Source organism: Staurois parvus, unplaced genomic scaffold, assembly GCF_062004578.1.
Source record: "Staurois parvus isolate SC_StPar_1 unplaced genomic scaffold, SC_StPar_1.0 ptg000059l, whole genome shotgun sequence".
NCBI classification, from domain to species: domain Eukaryota; kingdom Metazoa; phylum Chordata; class Amphibia; order Anura; family Ranidae; genus Staurois; species Staurois parvus.
The window spans coordinates 4,788,807-4,814,196 of record NW_028317855.1 but is presented as its reverse complement, the minus strand read 5'-3'; positions in this window follow the sequence as shown (position 1 = coordinate 4,814,196).

The following is a 25,390-nucleotide window of genomic DNA, read 5'->3' as shown; positions in this document are numbered from 1 at the left end:
CACTCATTACCTCTGTGCAGGAAACATTAAAAATGGAGGATGCCTCTGGGGCTACCAAAGAAGTGGCCGTTCCCTTTGATGCACATAAACCGGCTATGTCTGGTAAGGTTTTTTCTTACCCTGTCTATTTTGATAAAATAGTTTACAAAGATTGCGAATGCCCAAAGCACTCCTTTGTGGTTCTGAAGCATCCTGTGTTGGCCACAGCCCTGGTGTCTCAGATGTTTACTGAGTGAGCCAAACTCTTATGGCAAGGCCTGGTGACAGGACAGGTGTCTTCTGTCTACATGGGACTGGCGGTCCCATTGGTCCAGGGCCTTAAGTACGTGTGTGATGCATCCTTGGATGCAGCTCCACTGCTTTCAAAGCTCTCTATCTGGGCAGTGGTGCTTCAGCTTAAGTGTTGGTGAACACCTCTTTGGTGCAATCCTTAATAATATCATAAAAACTTTACTGATTTTGTCTAGCTACAAAATAGAATTTCATTCTTGTCCACCAGAGAAATTATTTCTGTCCAATATTTGCCTTCCTGTGGGCTCTGTACAGGGCGGTACAGGATTTGCTGCTCCAGGAACTGACTGCCCAAGTCCTTGAGCCAGAGCAGTTTTAGGAGTTTTACTCCAACCTATTTACAGGTCCCAAAAAGGACACAGTTTATCCAATCCTGCACCTCAAGGCCCTGAATCCCTTTGTGCATGTGCTGAATTTCAAGATGGAGTCTATCCGTTCAGTGGTGGCTTCCCTTCATCAGGGGGATTTCTTGGATTCCATAGAAATCAAAGATGCATACCTGCACATTCCCATCTGTGCTGCGCATCAACATTTCTTGAATTGTGCTATCGCGGGTGCGTATTACCAGTTTGTGGAGTTCCTTTGGCCTGGCCTTTTCCCCTAGGGTTTTCACCAAGTGCTGGCCCACATACTTGCATTCTTGAGACAACAGGGGATTGGCAAGATTGGCTACCAGGACAACCTTCTCGTGCAAGAAGAAACTCATGATGGACAAAGTGGGGAGTATAATGAGCACTCTGAATGACTTTGAATGGGTCCTGCATCTCAAAAAATCTGCCTTGACCCTGACCAGGAGGTTGAAGCATTTGGGTCTTATTTTCAACTTGGCACAGGCCACAGTGTTCCTTCTGATGGACAAGCTTCAGAAACTTTGGACTACAGTTCAGCTGCTTCTGTCCCCCAGATGCTTCTGCTGCTTCTCTCCCTGCAGAATTGCATGCAAGGCCTGGGTCTGATGTTGCCCACCTTCGAGGCAGTCCTGTATGAGCAGTTCCATAAGAGAATCCTACTGAGGGAAATCTTAGCCAAATGGGACAAATCTATTGATTCTCTAGAAAACCAAATTGGGGTCAGTATCATTTCATTTATGCCACTTCTCTTCTCAAGCTTCTTCCTTGTCTGCTGTGCAGGATAGAGGCTGGAAGGATTCTGATCATTCTGGTAGTTTCAGATTGGCCTTGTCAAACTTGTTATACCAATGTGGTGCGGTTGGTTGTGGCTGCTCCATAGCGGCTTTCCCTTCAGGAAGATCTTCTACCCCAAGGAATTATTTTCCACCCTGCTTTTTTTTTCTTGTTTTGGCAGGATGGCTATTGAAAGCCAGGTTCTGAGAGACAGGGGGTTGTTGGGTTTGGTGAGCTCTCCCATGGTGAAGGTGTGCAAGTCTACATCTTAGATGATTTATCACCGCACCTGGAAGGTTTATCACCTGGCTCTGGGTGTTCATCCACATTCCTTCTCACTGGCTCGGCGTTGACCAAAAGCTTGCTTTGGGTACCATTAAGGGCCAGGTTTCTGCTCTTGCGATCTTCTTTTAAAGACCCTTGGCCACTCACTCCTTGATTTGTACCTGCATCCAAGAAGTTCATTATGTGGTGCCTGCTGTACATTCTCCATTGCCACCATGGGACCTGAACTTAGTCTTCCAGAAGTCTCCTTTTGAGATTATTAAGGATGCTTCCCTACTTAGGCTCTCTTAGAAAGTCACCTTTGTGATCGCCATCACGTCGGGTATTTGCGGCCTTACCCTGTAAGACTCCTTCTTTGGTCTTACACAGGCATAAGGTTGTTCTTTGTCCATGTCCCTCCTTACTTCCGAAGGTGGTATTGAATTTTCACCAGAATGAGGGCATTGTCCTGCATTCAGCAGATGATTGTTCAGGCATATGCCCTTTAAGGGTGGGGCTCCTCCCCATGACAGTACACTCTACCAGGGCAATTAGTGACTCTTGAGTGTTCCAACATCAGATGTTTGTATCCCAGGTTTGCAAGGGGGTTACCTGGTCATTTGTGCATACCTTCACCAATTTTTAGAAAGTTGATGTGTATCTGAACGCTTGTTTTTGCCACAAGGTTTTGCAGATCGCTGTTAAAAGTTCCTTGCTTCCCCTCAGGAGGGTTGTTTAAGGTTGTTGCCATGTTTGCATGTTTGTACCTGTTTTTCCCACCCCTTATTGAAGCACTGCTTTGGGACCTCCCTATGGCTAAGAATGAGAAGTGCTGTGTCTGTAAATGAAAGTAAGACAAAACAGGATTTTTTGTTACTCATCGTAGAACCCCTTTCTCATTGTTCATTATTGGACCCCTCTATTTGGGTTTTTTGTAATTTTTCTGGCTAACTAAAAAAATTTGACTAACTGGCCTGCCTATAGCAGAGAGAGGGTTTATACCAGCTAGGACTTCCCATAGACGGTGCTTTGTTCTTTTCTGCCTATTGTCCTATTCCTGTAGGTGGAACTATAAAATCATATGGTAAAGAATGAGAACAGGTGTTTCTGTCAACAAAAAATCCCTTTTTCCTATTTCTCTTATTTTTGCGCCTCCATACAGAAGGTCTGAGGGCTAACAGATTCTGCTGTTCTCATGTTTCAGAAAACCCAGAATGCTCTGTGACCAGTGCCAGGGGGACAATCTGTATTCCAGAATTATTAAGATTTTATGTATTTATTTTTATTATAATAATTTAAAGTCCAATTAAACCATGTTAATAAGAAAAAAAAATAGCTTGACCCAAAATTATTCATTTAATGGCTGGATTTATTCTTTGTAAGAATAGTGTCACTTACAAGTATACCAAGTACATGATATTTCCAAGGCAGCAGGGCTGCAAGTATTCAGGCCCAGACTAGCCTAATACCAGGCCATGTCCCTAGAAAAAAAAGTATGGTCCAATCTTTTAACACACAAGCCTTGTGTTAAAGAATTGAGCTCTGTCATTTCAAAGCCATTGTTTCTCATTTTTAGGGACTCTTTAATGACTGGCATAGTACCACTGGATTGGCCAATTTGGTGCCAATATTTAAAAAGGGGTCAAAATCTTATTATATACCTGTTAGTTTAACTTCTATAGTTGGGAAGATATTGGAGAAAGACAGAAGTTGTCAAACAAATCTGATTTCTTTTTATGAGGAGATGAGCAAAACTTTGGACAGAGGGTGGCGGTGGACGTGGTATACTTGGATTTTGCAAAAGCATTTGACACAGTTCCCCACACACGGCTAATGTGTAAGGTAAAGTCTACGGGATTGGAAAAATCTATATGTAAATGATAGAAAACTGGCTAAAAGATCGTATTCAAAGAGTAGTGGTTAATGATTCATACTCTAAATGGTCTGGGGTTATCAGTGGTGTACCCCAGGGTTCAGTGTTACTTTTTAATATATTTATAAACAATATAGGGTCTGGGATTAGAAATCCCATTTCAGTCTTTGCAGATGACACCAAGCTGTGCAGTGGAATAACATCCTTACAGGATGTCTTCAGCTTACAAGCCGACCTCAATGCACTGTTAATTGGGCAACTAGGTGGCAAATGAGGTTTAATGTTGATAAATGTAAGGTTATCTACTTGGGGGCTAAGAATATGCATGCATCATACATACTGGGGGGCGGGGGTACAACTGGGGGAATCAATGGTGGAGAAGGATCTGGGAGTTCTGGTAGATCACAAGCTTAATAATGGCATGCGATGCCAAGCTGCAGTTTCTAAAGCGAGCAAAATCCTCTCTTGTATTAAAAGAGGTATAGATTCCAGAGAGAGAGAGATATCATATTACCCTTGTGTAAATCATTAGTAATACCTCATCTGGAATATGCAGTTCAGTTTTGGGCACCAATTCACAAAAAGAACATTGGGGAACTGGAGAAAGTACAGAGAAGGGCAACTAAACAAATATGAGGCATGGAGGAGATCAGCTATGAAGAAAGATTAGAGGGACTGAATTTATTCTCTCTTGAGAAGAGGAGATTAAGTGGGGATATGATCAACATGTATAAATACATCAGTGGTTCATAAAGTAAACTCGGTGTAGAGCTATTCACCCTGAGGCCATCACAGAGGACAAGGGGGTACTCTTTTCGTCTGGAGGAAAAGCAATTTAATCTCCAAACATGGAAAGGTTTCTTCACAGTGAGAGCTGTGAAAATGTGGAATAGACTCCCTCAAGAGTTGGTTCTGGCAAGCTCAGTGGATTGCTTCAAAAAAGGCCTGGGTTGTTCCTTAGATACACAGAATAAAACTGGATACTAACATTTATAGGTAAAGTTGATGCAGGGAATATCTGATTGCCTCTAGGGGGATCAGGAAGGAATTTTAATCCCAGCAGGAGCAAATTGGATCATGCTTTGCTGGGTTTTTTTGCCTTCCTCTGGATCAACTGTGGGTATAGGATTATAACTTTTTTTTTCTATGGTTGAACTGGATGGACAGTTGTCTTTTTCCAGCCAGACTAACTATGTAACTATGTAACTATGTAACATCAGCCTTCTAATGATTTCAATAAAGATTTAAAGTATTAACTTGACCGTGGGATTCCAGGATATACCCACTATCTAGAACTAGCAAAATATTTATTTACTTAATTGTTAGCTTCACCTTTACAATGTTTTCTTTGCAATACCAACAGTTTCCATTGTAATAAACAACTAAATAACAATGGCAATGTGGGAACTGGGCCATGGGAATTTTCCAAAGGAGGCAAGGGGCAGATGCAGCAAGGAGATACATTTGTATTACTATTTTTAATGAACAATGAATGGGGATTATTTTATTTGAACACATTTTCATGTTAAAGATGATCTCCAGACTTTTTCATAACCCATAGTTACATAGTTAGTGAGGTTGAAAAAAGACACTAGCCCAACGCCATCTTTAAGGAGGGGCAAAAGGAGCAGCTGCCCTGGGCCCAGTCATTTTATGGGGCTCAAAGCAGCTGTCTCATACATGCCAACTGTCTACATTCCTTTGTCCCTTGAAGTCTTCATCCCAATATCTCAGGGTGAAGTGCTGCAACTTATTCTGCCCAGCTCTGCCCTGCTGCCATTTACAGATGACTCTTGTGCAGACCATGTCAGCATGCATATGTAAATAGCGGTAAAATGTGGCATTCATATGTGAATAGCAATGGCAATATGGCATTCATATGTAAATAGCAGCAGCATTCATAGAGTATGTATATTTTGCCCCCTGAGGTTCCAGCTAAAATCACTTCTGCTGAATGCTGCCCACTGGCAAGGTAAACAGGGGCATTCCTGCAACTGTGGTCACTGTATCTATCATCAGCCTGTTATGCAAATGTGATCAAAGTGGGAGGGGTGTGCGTGCAGAGGTAGGCAGAAAAGGAATTATAGTTTGCGGTTCACAGGTGAGCAAGGAGGGGATGTACAGAGATAAGTAACGTGGGTGCAAAGATGAGCAGAGGAGGCATGTAGTGTTAAGGTGGGGGAGGAGGTTGCAGTGGTGAGGATGGGGGAGGTTTTGGGTGCAGAGGTTGTCAGGGAAAATTAGGATACAAAGGTGTACTGGCAGGGTAGATAAAGATGTATGCCATGTGTAAAGCAACCAATTCATTTTAATGGGCTGCTCTATCCACTAGAAATGGGAAAAAAAGTACCTCACCTTTTATCAAAATTACACTAAGCCACACAGTGCCACAGCACCATGAATTTTGGTGCATATGAAAACACGCACATCAGCAGATGTGTGAGGGTGTCATTATCAATTAATGGCACTGCTGGGAGTCTGCTAAAGGACAGCAAGTTTCTGTGTGCCAGGAAAGCAATTCTGAATTCGTTCCTGACTCGCACAAATGTGAACATAGGCTAAATGTCTCAATTACATTGGTGATCAGTGTATATCTTCTCATTATATTGGGACATGGTGTAGAATCCTTTCATTTACATTAGTGGTCAGTGTAAATGTCCACCTTACATTGGTGGTCAGTGTAAATGCCTACCTACATTGGTGGTCACTGTGAATGCTCCTATTACATTAGTATAAATCTCCTTTACATTGGTGGCCAGTGTAGAAACTCCTCTTTATATTGGTAGTCGGTAAAAAATCCTGGAGGAGTTGGACTGCCTCTGCAACCTCTGTAGGGTCCAGGTATCGCCTCATGCTACCAGTAGTGACAAAGACCCTAGCCAAATACAAAACTAGTGAAAAACAGTCAGAAAAGATGAGTAGGGAAAAAGAATGTCATTGGCCTCCAGCTGTAAAACCATTCCTGTTTTGGGGGTCGTCTCATTGTTTCCCATCTAGTGCACCTGTTGTTAATTTCATTAACAACAAAGCAGCTGAAACTGATTAATAACCCCCTCTGATACTTAACTGACCAGATCAATATCTGAGGAGTTTAATTGACTTGATGCTATACTGATTAAAAAGTGTTCTTTTAATTTTTTTGAGCAGTTTATATGTAAGTGTGAGGAGAAAGTGGGGCAGAGGGTTGCATTGTATTTGAGTGTGAGGAGGGGGCAGTGGACTGCACTGTAGTTGAGTGTGAAGAGAGAGGCAGGGGACTACATTGTAGGTGAGTGTGAGGATGGGGCAGGGGAGTGCACTGCAGTTGAGTGTGAAGTAGGAGGCAGGGGACTGCATTGTAAGGTGGGTTTGAGGAGGGGGTCCAGGAGCTACACTCTATGTGTGAAGAGGGAGGCAGGGGACGAGAGCAAAATGGTAGGCAGATGATGCAGAAGTGAGCAATAGATGGGAGGTGCAGGGGAGAAATGTTAGGGGTGCAGAAGTAATTGGTGGACAGTGGCTTTGGAAAAGTTGGTTTTGAGAGAAAGAATTTTGATGAAGATGATGTTTTTTGCCTGGTGGGGAGATTTTCCTTTCGCAGGGAGTTTTTGCTGCTGGGGTTGGTTTGAGATAGGGAGTGGAGCTTTTTTGTGTGTGTCGGAAGGGGGGGTTCCTTAATGCCAGCACTCTGTGTGTTACGTACTCCTGACCTCTGCACACTGCATGCTGGGAGTGCAGAAGTGAGGAATATACAGCATACAGCACAGTATACAGAATGCAGCAGCCAGGATTGTATAACATACTGTATACATTGCATTATCTCGACCACCATATTCTGTACACTGTGTTTGATCTCTTACTGTGTAATGTTATTTATGGCTGCTGCACCCTGTATGCTGGACTATAGGTTACATACTCCTGATCCCCACACTGTATAGGTTATATACTTCTGACCCCTGCACTCTGCATGCCAATCTCCTGACAATGAAATGTTCCTTGTGTTAACAGTTGCTGGTTGCTAAGTAGTTCCTTGCAATTTTTTTTTCTGTGTGCAAAAAGTAATGTAATAGAAGAGTTTTGTAGAAAACTTTACTGCGGCCGGGCGGCAACTACAGGCAAACCGACATATGGGTATGTCACTCTAGGTGTTCCAACACAGGAGGGTGCCAAGCAGGCACGCAGTGCTCCCCCCCCGCATGACCGTTGTGTCCACTGGACACAGCGAAATGCGGATCCCAATAAATGGGATCCTGTGGTCATGTGATCACTATACTATCACATGGTCACAATGACAGCAAAGCTATTATGAATCAATCTGATTCATAACAGCTTTGCTTCTGTTCCTGGTGAGCTGTGATTGGCCCACAGCTCTCACATGGTACATGGGGCCAATCACAGCAACATGTACCATGTGATCAACTCTAGCCAATTATAGATCCCTATTTTGACCTATCGTGAGCTTAACCCATTCATGACAGTTCAAAGCAAGCTTTGCATTGCAGGAGCAATAATCTTTATGGCTCCTGCAAAGCAAAGTATTAAAAATAATACCCTACTCACCCCCCCCCCCCCAGAGTAGTACAGTGGTACTATGGTAGCATTGTACTACTCTAATAAAAGTATTTTTAGAAAATAATTTAAAAAATTATACAATAATATAAAATACTGTATTGAGATTTTTTTTTAACTTTGTATGTGTTTTTGTTTTTGTTTAACTACTTGCCGACTGCCTGCCCGCAATGTGGCAGCGGCTCTGGACAAAGGGGCATACTCTTATGTCGCTTTCTATTTCGGGGTGTGAACGTGCCTGCAACCCCTGCTGCCCCCCCTGTCAATCCAGGCACTGAGTAAAAGCACTACATTTTACACACACGTTAGATTAGCACATTTAACCCTATGATCAACCTTATTTACCCTTTGATCACCCAGCCAGTGCCATTAGTACAGTATCAGTTTATAGAATTTTGCAGTGTTCACTGTATTACTGCCACAAGCGACATCAGATAGCATCAGGGTCTGTAAGCTCCCCTCCCAGTCAGGGTCAGCTAGCGTTAGATTGCCTGCACACTATCGCACTCACGCTATAGGTTGCTGATCACTGCCATTACTAGTACAGTGTTTGTACTGATCAATTTATTGATCATGAACAGAACTATACTAGTGCCTCCTTAGTATAGTTTCCTCAAAAAAGCATTGCTAGTAGTATCAACCCATATATAAGAAATATGCAACCCTATGAAATGAAGTGACCAACTGCATAAAGGTACAAAAAATGACTGCGCCAAATTAGTGAGACAATATAAATATAATCAACAAAGTGACAAGTGAAGATGTGAATGGATGAGGAAAATCAATTCACTAAAGTGGATCCAGTGGTCAGCAATATTAATTTTTACCATATACAATAATGAGTTCAATTGCTATTAAATCAATAGTCCAGTAAACTTGTGACTGGATGAAATCAGAAGGTGATCGGTGTAATGCTCGAAATTGCAGTAGCACTTTCAGTGACTGAGAAGCAGGAACGTTTAATGTGGAAAAAATCCTGTGCTCTTGACTTCAAATGGTGAAGAAATGAGGTATGCACTTACCAGAAGAGCAAATTATTTGCGCATATAATAATAATCTCCAAAAGGGACCCTGGTGGTCATCATGGATCTGGTCAAGGACAAAGGGGGGCTCCACTGGCACACACACACAAGGGAAACACTCCAGACATCACTGTCGAACCAATCCAGCATATAGGGACAGCTCCTTACATCTGAGTCAGCCAAAAACGCCTCATAACCTGTTTTACCCCTAAGGCTGAGCACAGTTGGGCCACCTCCCTCACTCCATGACTGTTTTCAAACCTGCCCCGTTTGCTGGCAATACTAGCATTTATCCCCTCTGCTGTTTTTCATGGAAGATTTGTATCAACTTATTACGGGCCAAAGCAATTTATTTGCACAATACATTGGTGCCCACCAAAATTCAGCTCATGCCAGACAATTCACATTGAAATCTATCACGGTTTCCGAATTTAAAATTTATTTTGGCCTAACCCTTAACATGGCCATTACAAAAAAGAATGAATTTTGGTCATATTGATCCACAGACCCGATTCATGATATGCCCATGTTTTCTGCTGTTACATATATTCCCAACAAGGACCAGCAACATACTGGTTCATCACTGGACTTTGAGTGGTTATAGCGGGATGATGTCTGCAGCTACAGGCATCATCCTGGTATCGTTTTTTTTCAGCTGGCAGTCAGCTTTCATGTAAAAGCAATCCTAGCAGCTAATTAGCTGCTGGATTATTTTTACAAGCAGCCTTGCACAGTTTTCTTTGGCTCTTCTGTCCCACGCGGGAATCCGCTGGCTGACCATAGAGCTGATCGGAGACCAGAATAGCTCCAATCATCTCTATGGTCTAAGAAACCGGAAGCTACAGGGGATAGTTACATTCCCTGTGATAACAATAAAAGTGATTTAAAAAAATTTAATTAAAAAATCAACCTCGCCCCCCATTCCTGTGCTCGGGTGCAAAGGTGATCGCAAGCACAGTTCCTGTGTCAGAATGTAAACAGAGATTGCACAATCTTCCGAAGGGCAAATGGGTATCTAGTAATCCGGAACTTTCTTGATTGTCAGATTGTATTCTTTTCTAGCTAGCCCCACACCTGGTACACTTGTGCTTGAACACCTTTCTAATAGTATGAATGAATAAAAGTGTTATAATCTTGCATCCCAAATTACTCCTGTGAGAGTCACTCAAGAGCTGCCAAAGCCACAGAATGAAATTCATACTATCAACAAGTGCTTTTAGCTTCAGCACTAACATCATTGTGTAACTTTGCAGGGAACTGCGGTCAGCTCCCAAGCCTCTGCCTGGAGAGATTCCTTGCAAAGTTTCACACTGATAATGACAGTGCAGAGGTTAAAAACAGGAGATAAATGAATAAATAGTTTATTTTTCAGTCTATGGCCCTGACAGCTCTAGTGAGAGTTTTTTGGAGCCGATTACACTTTCATTAAGCTGCTCAAGTATTGTCAGTATTAGCTATAACAGCTGATAGTAGGATTTGCAGAAGAGTCAGATTCCCATTCATTTTGCACAGCTTTTAAATAAATGAAAAATCAGCTAATTAAAAAAAAGCTCACCTGTATCTATTTTCTTGCAAATTTTGACAATCGCATTTAAATTATAAAGCTCAAACTGGTGACAGAGACTCTTTAAATCACAGGTATCAAACTGGTGGCCCTCCAGCTGTTGCCAAACTACAAGTCCCATGAGGCATTGCAAGATTGACAATTACAAGCATGACTCCAAAGGCAGAGGCATGATGGGATTTGTAGTTTCGCAACAGCTGGTGGGCCGCCAGTTTGACACCCCTGCTTTAAAGCATATTTTGTGGGTACAAAGACCATGGCATATGGGGGCTGTACAGCCAGTAGGCTCAGGACCTGTTTAACTACTCCTCTTTAAACTTCTCCCACTGTCAGGCAGTGTGGACACACACACCATTTTCCGCAGCATCGTGCTTCTCCTTGCAGTGCCCTAGGTCTTTAAAAATCCAAGAAAGGCCTCTGCAGGTAAACAAAAATGTTGGAAATTTTAAAAGAATACACAGAGCAAAATAAAATGTTTTGTAATAAATGTCTAAAATAAGAAGCAGTTTTCCCCCCATCTTTTGTCTTGATTAGGAAAAGGTTGCCCTTAGTTGATAGTAAAGTGGGCCTTAGATGATTCTTTTTCAGAGGGCTGAATGAGAAAAAATTACCAGACTCCTCCATCCACACAAACAAGCTTGATGAAGGAATCCTGCTGCCGGGTCATTGTATTCTGACAGTGGGATTCAGAGCTGTCAGAATGTACATGGATCATCAGCTGCTGATCTTCTAAAGTTTTCCAACTTGTTCATTTAACAGAATTTGCTCTAATGATTGACTTCTGTTAAACAAGGACTGCCACTAACAGATCCAAATCTGATAAGTCCCTGCTGAATCACCCAAATTTTAATCCATCTATGGCCACCTTAAAGGGTTGTAAAGGCTGAAGGTTTTTTATCTTCATGAATTCCATGCATGAAGGTAAAACCCTTCTGTGTGCAGCAGCTCCTCCAGTCCCCTCAATACTTACCTAAGCCCCATCGAGATCCAGTGATATGAATGACAGCCTCGGCTGTTCCTGTTCTCTGCCTCCTCATTGGCTGAGACAGCAAGCAGCAGTTATTGGCTCCTGCTGCTGTCAATCAAACCAGTCAGCCAATGAGGAGAGAGAGGGGGCAGGGCCAAGTGGGAGTGGACACAGGGAGCAGCAGGTGCCCTCATAGCAAGCTACTTGTTATGGGGGCACCCGACAGACAGGAGGAACCAGGAGGGATCCGAGAAGAGGAGGATCCAGGCTGCTCTGTGCAAAACCACTGCACACAGCAGGGAAGTATGACATGTTTGTTATTGTACAAAAAAAAGGAATCTTTAGAATTGCTTTACGGAATCAACAACATTCATTTAATTTCAGTTGATATGTAGCTTATAGCAAAAGAAGTTCAAGATCTCACAACCCATTAAAATCAAACGTTTATCTTGACTCAATTTCCTGTAAAGTTTGTTTAGACTTTAAAACTAAGCACAACGGGTAAAGTTTAATGTGGTTATATTGCTATCTTGTGGCTGTTCTCTGTATTACAGTTGTGAGATGTCACCTGGACATGATTCAGCTGAAAGATCTCCATGCCAGAAAAGATAAGTGTAAATTATTTGTTTTGGTATCTAAGAAACTACTTAGGTATAGTATTTCCCATGTGTAAAATCTGTCTCAAAGAAATGGACTGGGTTATGCTCAGAGGAATTTGTCACATCTTCATTTTTATATTTCACATTGTGCTGTGTGTTACATGCTGTTGTGAGAATCATGAGTACACATGTAATAATTATACTTGGTTTAAAATGAACACATATCTCTAATATATTTTGATGTGCGTTTTTTCACTGAAGGTACCCTCTGTTTACACAGTTTGAATTCCACATGTTTGTGGAAGGTTTACCTTAAGGTGAGGCTGGAGCAGGGGTGGACTGACAACTCATGGGGCCCCCGGGCAATAGGGGATCATGGGGCCCCTGTGTCCTAGCCCACACTCAAACCACACCCAAAAAAGCCTATGAAAGGTACCAGGGGCATCTCATGGTGTTAAAGATAGTTATTAAGAGGTTGTAGAATAAATTATCGTATCACCCAATATATGGTTTCCATTCAGTAGCCAAAAGAGGCATGCAAAAAAAGGGGGTTTGTGAAAAGAGATTCACAGAAAAAGCGGCTACATTATGAACAGAATGTGACACTCAGAAAAATTTCCAAAAATTATGCTTTATTATACATATAAATATGACATGTGGGCAATCGCCCTGGTTTACCATCACCTCAGTATGAGACAATACACACAGACCTAAAACCATATAAAATGACACCAAGACTGGTCTGAATACATGTGCAACAGAGAAAATGACTACAAGAGTCTAAAGTCCCTGTAGCACAGACGCATAGGTGAACACTTCCCAAAGGAGGTGTATCCAAAAATTATACCATAGGTATACCATAAGACATGTTGTAATAATGTAGACTAACCATTTTGGTAGTAGCTTAGTCTACATTATTACAACATGTTTTATGGTATACCTATGGTATAATTTTTGGATACACCTCCTTTGGGAAGTGTTCACCTATGCGTCTGTGCTACAGGGACTTTAGACTCTTGTAGTCATTTTCTCTGTTGCACATGTATTCAGACCGGTCTTGGTGTCATTTTATATGGTTTTAGGTCTGTGTGTATTGTCTCATACTGAGGTGATGGTAAACCAGGGCGATTGCCCACATGTCATATTTATATGTATAATAAAGCATAATTTTTGGAAATTTTTCTGAGTGTCACATTCTGTTCATAATGTAGCCGCTTTTTCTGTGAATCTCTTTTCACAAACCCCCTTTTTTTGCATCTCATGGTGTTCCCTACTGACCCCGTGCCCTCAGGCAGTGCCCGAGTTCCCAAATGGTCAGTCCGCCCCTGGGCTGGAGTACTTTTTAAATATTCCTAGCAGATGCTGGATAGATATTTTTGATGCAGCAAGCAGGTCTTCACATACCAAACACCTACAATAAAAGATTACATTAGAAAATGTCTATAAAAAGTCTGATTACTTTGGACACTGAGACACTCTTCTGCCATACTCTCGTGAGATCTGCAGTGAACACATTATTTTTACCCTATACTACACATTTTCTCAATGCGCAGTGTTGTCTTCAGGACAACAGAATGATGATCAGAGGACTGGTGGGGGAAGATATATTGTATATAATATAAAATGAATGTAGGGGAAGGGAGTTGCATAATGTGTTTACATTATATGTTCAGTGTACCCTGTGTGAAGACAATGATTGTGTTACTTGTTTGTAAGCCTGTTGAAATTAGTTAGATAGGTGCTGCTTTGAGCCCTACTCACTGCTCCCATGGATATAAAAAGGGACAGCGATTCAGAGTTGGGGAGCCCTGGGGAAAGGAAAAATAAAAGAGTAGACCCCCGAAGAATTATTGGAAGCCACAATGCTGTTGTAAGAGCCTAGGGGTCCTGCCACAGGTCCATTTGCCTTGAAGATGTGAGAACCACACACTTGGAGGCCCCCCCCCCCTCCCGAAGACACCAGCTGCTGGGGACTCTACCTTCTTTTGCAGATATGCTGGTGCAGCACATAGCTGGTGTAGGATTAAAAATTAAGGACTTAGGAAAAAGACTATTCTTTTGCTGGACTTTGTATTGTTCTGCATTTTATTAAGTAAAGCAGTAAACTTTTCCTTCTGCTTGGTCTGAAGTTATTTAACCACTTGCCTACAGGGCACTTATACCTTCCTGCTCAGGCCAGTTTTCAGCTTTCAGTGCTGTCGCACTTTGTATGACAATTGCGTGATCATGTTACACTGTACCCATATGAAATGTTTATCATTTTTTTGAGACAGAGCTTTCTTTTGGTGGTATTTATTCACCTCTGGGTTTATTATTTTTTGCTAAACAAACCAAAAAATCCTGAATATTAAAAAAAAAAACGTTTTATCTTAGTTTTTGTTATACAATTTTGTAAATAAGTGATTTTTCTCCTTCACTGATGTGCGCTAATGAGGCTGCAGTGATGGGCACTGATAGGCTGCATTGATGGGCACTGATAGGTGGCACTGATGAGGAGGCACTAGTAGGTGGCACTGATGGGCATTGACAGGCATCACTGATGGGTACTGAAAGGCAGCACTCATATGTGGCACTGATAGGTGGCAATGATAGGTGGCACTGACTGGCACTGTTAGGTGGCACTGACTGGCACTGTTAGGTGGCACTGACGGGCACTGATAGGCGGCACTTGTGGCAATTGTGCACTTAGACACATGGACGCTGGCAACCATTTTGTTAAGGTCTCTACCATTTTGTCTCCCTCCGTCCCCCTCCCTTTTGAATGGAATGTGGCCTGTAAATGAACTGGGGTCGAAAGTGCATATCATACTCCATGGCTGTAAATCCCTAATTAGCCTGGTTCCAGAATGTCTGCTTGACAACCACTTTCCTCTGCCCGGTCGTAAAACCATAACTCAGTCGGTCATGACCTGTAAGCATTACAGCAGAGGGTGCCATAAAACGTACATTCCCCATGAGTCATTTTTCATACAAATTCATAAACTTCAGCAGGAACTGGGCACATTGATATGAAGTATATTTTGAGATAGGTCATTTTAATATGAGTTACATGACACCTTACATCCCTATGTAGCGCCTACAAGAGGGTAAAAAGCAATATCTTTTATCGGGAGTGGCTGGATATGCTACAGTTTGGTATCTGTACGTTTGGAATACGATTCTACATATTAATCTGCCAGTTGCTAGGATGCTACTTGTACCTATTGAAGGTTATTGACCGTAGTATGAACTTGTAAGGGATTTGGTCATAACCTTGGTCACCTCCTAACACCCATCCCCAAATGAGGCGATTGGCTATTTGTTCTCAGGAGACACCCCTTTGAGATAATAGAAAAAGTCTAACAGTCTGGAGAAAAGAGAGCTCTCCCTTTTAACACCAGGAACCATCTTTGGGAGAAAGGCAACTCTTTGTTCAGACGATTGCTCAAACCAAGGACTTTTGCAAGTATCCTGCCTTCTGAAACTTCTTTCTTTTATTTCTCTGTTGTTTTGTTGCTCTCTTTTTATATACATATATATGTTACATCTTTTTCTGTAACTATTTTAATTGCACCATTTTTGACCTTTTTAGTAATAAATCTTATTTTCGGAAAAGTGTTGAACTGTTTCTAAAGCCCTTAATGCAAACTAAGAATCCCTGTCTCTGAAGAGTGCTACTGTATATATTAATCCTCTGAATACATCTGTCTGCACTGGCCGTGTGTTACAGACGCTTATACTAATCTCATAGTGTTACTGCTAAGATTTGTGAATTTCCTCCTTCTCTGTAAAAAAAAGGTGGTGGCGGCAGTGTGAAGGGTTAATTGTGTAATTAACCTGACCCAGTAACAATCACTTTCAGGCTGCTGGCACATAGATTGTGGTCCCGCGAGTTGGTAAATCTTTGTGCAGGGCACAGCTGAGAGGGGCATTTTACTCAAGTGACAGCGCGGTTTGAGATCGGCTGGTCCTTCAGTCACAAGTTGGTGAGAAGGGCTGGGGTCTGACGCTGTGCACCGTCACAGCACTGACTGGCACTGATAGGTGGCACTGATTGACAGCACTGATAGGTGGCACTGACTGCCATTGATAGGTGGCACTGAAAGGCAGCTCATATGGGCACTGATATGTGGCATTGATGTGCACTGGTATACACTGATATGTGGCATTGATGAGGCAGTGATGGGCACTGGCAGGTGGCATTAATGAGCACTGACAGCTGGCATTGATGGTCACTGAGAGGTGGCACTGCTGGGGCTACACTGATCATCAGTGCCCTGATGATCAGTGTACATGTCCCCTCTGAGGAATGCCGATTACCGGCTCTCCTCTCCTCTCGAGCTGTCAGCGTGACAAGCTCGTGAGGAGAGAAATGCCAATAACCGGCATTTCCCTATTTACATGCGATCAGCAGTGATTGGACACAGCTGATCACATGACCGAGCCGACATTTTCGGCTCTTTCCATTGATCGGTGATCCGCTGTGTCCAGGGGACACAGCGCACCACCGATCGCCGCGCTGCATGCTCCCAGATCCGCGCACGTGAGGTTAGAGTAAGAGGATGTCATATGACATCCGTCATTACCTTACATGGCGGGTGGGAGGCGGTTAAATGAGTGTAATGAAAGTAACCTGCACCTAGGGTGTAAGGTTTGGGTCATGTAACACATAGGGTATGAAGAGCTAGCATATGAAGAGTCATTCTAGTGCAAGTATTAAGTGTGGTTGCCATGAGCAATGAAGGTACAGTCAGTAAGCAGCCTGTCGGAAACATGTGTCTGTTATAAGTGTGTCAGTCTCTAGCCACAAAGGAGATGTTGTCAACACTCCCTATGCCTCATTCTATCATCCATAGCAACTGGAGTGCATTGCAGAGGTCCCCATCCTTTGCAGAGGGACAGAAGTTCAAGAGTTAGAGTTAAAGTCAACTGTAAGTTGGAGCCCATACTATGTGCATGGTGGGGTTCCATGCTGCTACCGGGACTGGTAGTGGGAACACACTGGACAGGTGGCTGTGGTCAGTGTTCAGCATGGCCCTCCTAATTGCTAGCTGCAGTGGGAAGATGTACATTTACATGTGGACCCGAAAGTAACTGGAGAACAGTTGTTGAGCAAGTGTACATGGTGCACGTTCATCTCTAAGAATAGAGGTGCATCTTAAGGTCAAGTATTCCCTAACGATAACCTTAGCCTTGTCCCAGGGCATTGGTGAAAAAGGCACAGAGTAAAGGTACCCTATATGTGTGAAGCAAAGTGACCCTGTCTCAGGTGCCCAGCATAGCCCAGAAGAACTCACGCTGGGGTAGGCCTCCCATGTAAAACTTACTTGGTGCCCAACTCCAACATGTGTGTGCAGCCTCACATTATTTTCTCTTCTCTAGTTTGGTACGTGGGAATGAGTATATGATGCTGACATGCCATGCAGTGGATGAAAGGCATTCAGTATCTTGTTTCTGTGGCAACTGTCAATATTCCCATCGCACACATTCCTGGAGAGAAGGCTCGAAGATACTGGGTGCTGCAGCAACCACCAGTTGGAGACTGGCTCATACATGACACAGTGAAGATATTTGCCAGCACACCATGGTTCTTCAGACTGAGTCCAAATGTTTTTTATGAAAGAATGCTCACTTCACAATCTGGAGAGTGCAACGTTTCGGAGTCACACAGGACTCCTTCCTGTAATCACTTGCCTGACGAAGGGGTCCTGCATGACTCCAAAACGTTGCAATCTCTTGTTTGTGATGTGATCATTCTTCAATAACAACCATTTGGACTCAATCTGAAGATCTGTGGTGTGCTGGCAAATATCTTCACATTGTTTCCTTGGCATCCACTCTCTTGGTTGTATGCTGCACTAGCTACAGTATGTATAGCTTGTCATGACAGTGTTGAAATTAAGTACCATATTCAGTGATGATCAGCCTCTAAAGAATTGCACTAAGAGACACATATAGGCTGCCACTGCTGAGCTCCTTCTGAAAATGTGAGTTGCCTGGCTGTCTTTTGGATCAGCAACCCAGAACAAAAACACAAAAAGTGCCATCAAAACACCCGACCCGTGTATTTGTTCCATATCATTGGATGAGATTGGCTTGATACCATTAGATTAGCATGACAGCAGCACAAATCTAATTTTTAGAAAGTGGTCAGCAATGGCAGCTGACTTGGTGATATCAATGTAGGTTTTCTTTAAAAAGGGTCAAGAGAAGGCAGACAGCAGCATTTTGTGGGGATGTGCTGTGGAGTGTGGAGCAGTTACAAAGTCCAAGGCTACCCAAGGAGCCATTGCTATTACTACTGGGCCATTTTGTAGTGTACCTCTCAGTATACTATTAATAGAACAATACTGTATATGCTACTATATAGAACACTTCTTCACTTTCAAACTCTATATCTCTGTTCTTTCCTGCTTCTTGAGCTCTAATTCATTGTGCAACTATTGTACAGTGCCAGTAATTTTAAAATTGTTTGATGTTGTTATTTCATAATGTTTCTCTACTCTGTCTTATTGGGTTAGTCTCTTATTTATGTACACTGCTAAATTAGTCCCATTTTCTCAGTTCCAGTGTTGCCTGGTGATAAAGCTTTCTGTCAAATAGCCTGTTTTAAAAATGATAATGTGGGTTTCAAGTTCAAAACCCCATAGACTCATGAATCACAGCTTTGAGTGCCTTTTGAGGGATTGTAACTCTTCCCTTGTTTACATAATTATGTATTTAACATGCAAAGTGGTTTCGTGGGAAGATAGTGAAAGAAGAAGCCTACACAATCTAAAGCAGTTAACCCCCCCCCCCCCACACCCCTGCTCCACCAGTCAATCAGTCAGCAAGACAGGGATAAAACATTCTAATTATTTAGGGCCCATTCACACCAGAAACCGTTGACGTGCAATTTAAATGAAGATGACGCTCATTTTTATATCTGCATTTGTCCTGTGCGGTCACTTCCTTCTTTTTTTCCTTGGACTCTATGTGAGCTGTGATGCATTACAGTGCATTTGCATGGGTTTTTGCACATTTGCAGTATTTTTCTGCACTGCACTGTAATGGTGTAAACTATGCCCATAGGATAGCCTGGATTTTGGACTGTCTATGCAGTTGGAGCACTGTCCAAAATGCATCCAACTGCATTCCACTGCATTTGGTGTGAAAGAGCCCTAAAGGTGCCATGCTCCTTAGCTTGGTTACATTGGTAGTTTCATTTTGAACACAATTTTTCAAGAGTATCATAAACCAGAAGCCAGTTCATTTTGGGGATGTACAGATACTACACTTTTCTGCATCTGCCACATGGCTACAAATTACTATTTCAAGTACTTTGATGTTTTTAATGCACCAAAACATGGTGCATTAACCACACTAGTTGGGTGGGTGCAACATGGTGCTGCAGCAGGCCTGGAGTGCAGTAACCAATGTATTCAAGAAAGTACAACAGCCCGACGAGGAAGCTCACCCAAACGGGCCCTAACTGAAGAGAGCACTTGCCATGGGGGTGGATTGCAGCCTAGTCATTACAGACATAGGCCCTGAGCTATCCTTGCTCCTCTGGAACCTGTCCCTATCGCTAGTGCTGCCCCTGACAGATGGGTACGCTTTCCCTACATTAGCCACTTCTCAAATTCATGCAAAAACCTGGGGGCAGGGACTTAAAAAGACTGCGTGGACACCAGGGTTACCTGGATGCAACCAGAATGCTACCCCGGGGAATAATAGAGAAGCCAAGTTTCCCTAGACTTTTCCTCCAGCTGCAGTACCGCTCCAGACGAATGCCACCTACAGCGGAGATAGCAGACTGCATCTGTCTACACACTGTCAAAATCATCATCACCGGTCTTAACAAGTGCAAGTATGGTTCAAAAAGATGTCAGTGGCTTGGCACATGTGCCAGTATACAGAACAAGGATAATTACCAGATGGTTTTCTGTGCACTAACATACAGTATGTGTAAGTATGCCAATAGAGCTAATAGACATGCAATAATACAGTCACCCATGCACGCACCCTTAAAGCGAAGCTAAAGTTCTGCTGTCACAAACAGGAAGAAGGCAGCTGGCCCTATGTCTGCATGCTGAGAATGGTTAACTCTGGCGCATGAGCAGGAGTCATGTCATACCACACTGGCCAATGAAAATGGCTGGAGACTGGCACACAGCAGAAGATGACAGCTCCAGCAAGGGATGGGACTGTTGATACAAAGGTAAGTTTAGTTCTACTTTAAATCCAATCTTGCTGCCAGACTGCCTAGTTAAGGAACAGAGCTGAGCCATGAAGTTGCTGGACGGTCGTCAGCTGTTACGCTGTGACTTGAACCCTGAATCTTTTACTGATATCTTCTTTCTGGCTGGTGACCCAGCCTACCCTTGGGCCTGTTTCTGCTCTGCTTGCCTGCATGATATTAAACTCAGCTAGTTCCTAACCATGGCTTGTCTATGATAATTCCTGGTTTGACCTTGGCTAGCTACTGACTACACATAACCTCTGATGACCTTCTGCTGTGACCTCCCCACAATTCTGCTAACCTGGTGTGACCTCAGTTTGCCTCTGACCACCTCAGCCTTCCTACAATTCCTGCCTTCAGCCCTGTCTGCTATTTACCTTCTTGGTTGCTGAGCTCCACCTGTCTGTGACCATGCTTCCAGGCTATCATGGGTTCTGGTGTTCCCACCAGCTGCTTGTAAGGGATCTGGATTAGACCACTGTTTGCACCATGCGCACCCAGGTCCCTACCAGCTTTGTCTTGTATGGGATAGCCATCTATACCCAGAATAAAGGAATATCCGGTCCAAATGCATTTTTAATGCTTTACTGCACTATTTCACTCCAGTGCAACTCTTGTAACCATAGTCAATTACATTACAGGTAACATGAACTCTTTTCATTTAACAGAAGTCTACAGTGCAGAACACTTTCTCTCCTTCCTAGGACTTCCCATATAGTGGTCTCTCTCAAGTGCAGAACACTCCAATTCTTCCCATCTTCACCGGATGTTACAATCTCTTATTACAGATGTTCTTCACACAAGGCGTTCCTTACTCTCACACAAAAGAGTTCTCCTTTTTTTTTCTCTCCTCATAACCTTACATCTTGTAGATCAGGGAATTCCTGTTCCCATAGCCCAAGTGCACTGGGTCTCATCCACAGCTGACATTTAAAGGGGTACTATCACCCTGTACATCACCACAGGAGGGGATACAATTAAAGGGCACTAACACCGGCTGGCATGCTGCTCCAGTTTGCTACTTGATGACACCCCTAACCTGATTCCTTGGTGATCTCTTCTGTGTTCTGTGTACTCTTCTGAGTACTTTTCCGCCAAGTCATCTACCAGAAGTGAGTATCTATGGACTGGACCCTGGGTGTCCCTCTGAGTCATTTCATTCCCTTTTACTATTCCAGGGGTGTTTGGACCAAAGGTGTAAGGGAACCCATGTGTCATTTCAGCTTCTACCCAAGTATGTGTTAAAAAGAAATCATAAAGATTTTATCGCATTTATTCATACAAAAAAAGCAAATTGCAAAAATACATGGTATCTACAAATAGTAAGGTTCTGTTATTTTTGTGCAATCAAAATATCTAATCAGGGTGCAACTCTACTTGTAAATTGATTTCTTCACTTTGATTTCAGGTTCATGTTTAATTGCTTTTATATTTATTCAAAGATCCAGTACCATTCCCGTCATTGGATTCCTATGCCCCCAGAGGAAATGGATGCCCCTTCTTAGAAATGCTGCACTGAAGGCTGTTCATTTAGCAAAGTGAATGTATGTTGGCTTGGCTTAGTAAATAAGGTAAAGCTGTATTCACCCTGAATACCCAATCATATAAAAAAAACATTATTTTTGCCTGAATATGTAACCTCATTAACAAAACTAAATGGACATATGCTTTGCAAGGTGACCATTATGAAAGAGCAAATTTGAGAATTTTTATTTACCACACATTTAAACAACATTTGGTGAATTTTGGCATAATTTCGCTATTTTGGTGAAATCCATTGGAGTGCATAAGTAAGCCCAGATTAAGGTGTGTTTTGGTGGTGTGTGTGCAATGGGATTTAAATTGCTCCTAGGGATTATAACAGTTTCAACAATCCTGAATCTGTATTTGTGCCAAAAAATGGCTTTGCAGTAATATAGCAAAAATGAAAGTAGCAACAAAAAGTAAAACAAATACTTTCAAACAACAGTTCACAAAACAAAATCAAATACACACAAAAATGGAAAACAAATACAAAAATAAATAAATAAACTGCTCCAGATACACCCCTGTAAGAAAGTACAACCTAAAAAAAGAAAAATTAAGGAAATGAAGAGTTTCCACTTAGGCAAAATTTCACCAATGATATAAATGGTAATTTCATGGTGAATCGATTTACCACTTCCTTCATCCATAATGACCATACACTTTAAAAAGTAAACAGGAAAGTAAATGGGCAGCACAGTGGCTAAATGGTTAGCACTTCTGCCTGACAGCACTAGGGTTGTTGGTTTGAATCCCAACCACAGCACCACCTGCCTGGAGTTTGCATGTTCTCCCTGTGTCTGCATGGGTTTCCTCTGAGTACTCTGGTTTCCTCCCACACTCCAAAGACATGCTGGTAGGTTAATTGGCTCCTGTATAAATTGGCCTTAGTATGTGTATGTATGAATGGGAGTTAGGGACTTTAGATTGTATGCTCCTTGAGGGTTAGGCACTGATGTGAATGTACAATATATATGTAAAGCACTGTGTAAATTGATGGTGCTATATAAGTACCTGTAATAATAATAATAAACATTTCTTTAGTAAATCAACCCCTCTATTATGTTGTGGTATAATCTGAGACTCTGGGGGGGTAGTAACTGCATTCTCAGATACTGCACAATTATTGAATTTATGATGCTAACTGTAAACACTTTTTCCTGAAGTTGAAAGTTTGCAGCCTCTGTTTACCTGGATGGAATGTTGCGTGCAGTGTGATTGAGCTTTCCAGATTCATATTGATTGGGATTCACTATGCCGAATTTTCTCAACCTTTTTTCGGTCGCAGCACTCTATAAAAGAATGCAAAAGGTATCCCAGTCTTAGATTTCTTTAAAAAATGTATTTATGAGTTTTATTCATTAATGGGAAACCTGAGCCTGGGACAATACAATTGCCTTTACATCGGAGTCTCCCCTTCACACCAGAGCCCCCCCTGTGATGGACGCGGGACCGCTGCCACCAATATGCGATGATCCCATGATCGCTGTCACCAATATGTGATGATCCCATGATCGCTGTCACCAATATGTGACGAACGCGGCGTCAGACCGCAGCCCTTCTCACCAAACTCGTGACCAAAATACTAGCCAATCTAAAACCGCGATGTCACGTGTGTAACAATGCCACACCCAGCTGCACCCTGCACAATGATTTTCCAGCTAATTGGACCACAATCTATGTACCGGCATTCTGAGCGATTGATACTGGGTCAGGTTAATTACGCAATTAACCCTTCACACTGCCACCACCTCCTTTTTGTACAGAGAAAGAGGAAACTCGGCGATATCAGTTGTAACACTATAATGGTTGAGGTAATCGTCTGCATAACACGGTCACCGCAGGCCGGTTATACAGAGGGTTAAACAAACACGGTAGCGCTCTTTTTAGAGGCAGGAATTCGTAAACTGAAATTAAGAGCTATAGAAACAGTTCAACACTTTCAGAAGGAAAGATTAATTACTAAAAAGTCAAAAAGGGGTGCAATAAAAATATTTACAGAACAAAGATGTAACCAATATATATATAAATATACAGAGAACAACAGCACAGCAAAGAGATAACAGACAGAGGTTAAAGGGTTAAGGTACTTGCCAAAGTCCTGGGTTAGCAGATCAAGTTTCAGAGCGAAAGGGTACGGGTCTCCCCAGGTGGTATTAATGTTAAAATGGGAGAATTCTTCAACTTAACTCTCATAGGTCTGACAGCCCAATTTGTAGTTCCCCAGCAGGGGGTGTCTCTGAAGTAAAGGACCAATACCCCATTCAGGGCGTGGAGGTCTAAGCGTAGCCCTAAACTAGAGCCAAAATCTCGTTTAGTTCATATTTTGGCTCATAACTTTTCCTATGCACAAGTGACACTCCACCTGCGGGTAGATTATTATGCAGACACGTCTGAGGATTGATTAGATATGAAATATGAAATTATACACTGAACGGTTCATGAGATCTACTTTTCGGCTTTCCTATGTATTCGAGACAAGACGAGTGACCTATCAAACTGTTCGCCTCTCTTGGCCAATCTGATGATACGCCTGGTTTTTATGTAAGTCTCTCATATTCCAAGATATGAGACATAGGAGAAAAATGGATTTTTAAAAAGGTTATCTGGTGTGCTTCCTTGGAATGTCTTTTGATCTCCTGGGAAGGCTGTGTTATCTTTTTATGAGGTGCTAAATTGTACAGCACTGGTAGACAACCCGGCATTTAGCTCAGAAATGTTTTATAGCTCTGGGGTTCCCTGCTGTGCTCTGACTGTGACACTTTTAACACACACACACTACCATATGTCACTGTGCCTCTCAGAGAGGGAGGAGGGGAAAGAATGAGGGGAGAAAATGGAGATTCTTAACAAAATGGAGACTGCGTCCTTCACTGTGTGCACGCTTGTTACACCCCCATCACATCAGAGGCTCCCCATCATGTCAGAAGCCCCCACCCTTCATACATGAAAGCTCCTACTACATCAAAGCTCCCCTATACAAGAGTCTACCCATCCCATCCGGGCCTCCCCATCGCATCCGAGTCCCCCCCATCACCACAAGGTCCTCCCATCACAGAGCCACTCAATCACACAGTTCCCTCTTTACACTAGAGCCCTACCTTTTTGGCTCCAGCAGTGTGGCAGAGGACAGGGAATGGAAGAGGTTTGGAGGAGGCAGACATCTGTCTTCTCCTGAATGCTGGGGATGGTCCTGCATGCTGCCTGCCCTGAATCAGAGTCATGATCCATTACCCTAGCATCGAATGACACTGCATCCTGGTCCTAGAACATCATTACTTGTTATGGTGCTGGTGGCTGGCCTACCTGCACCGTGGCAACTCAGGACGCTGATTCAGGATAAACTGGGTCCCATGCTCAGGGTACCCTGTGAAAAATGGACAGCACCTTGGTTGAGAAACACAGCCCTACATC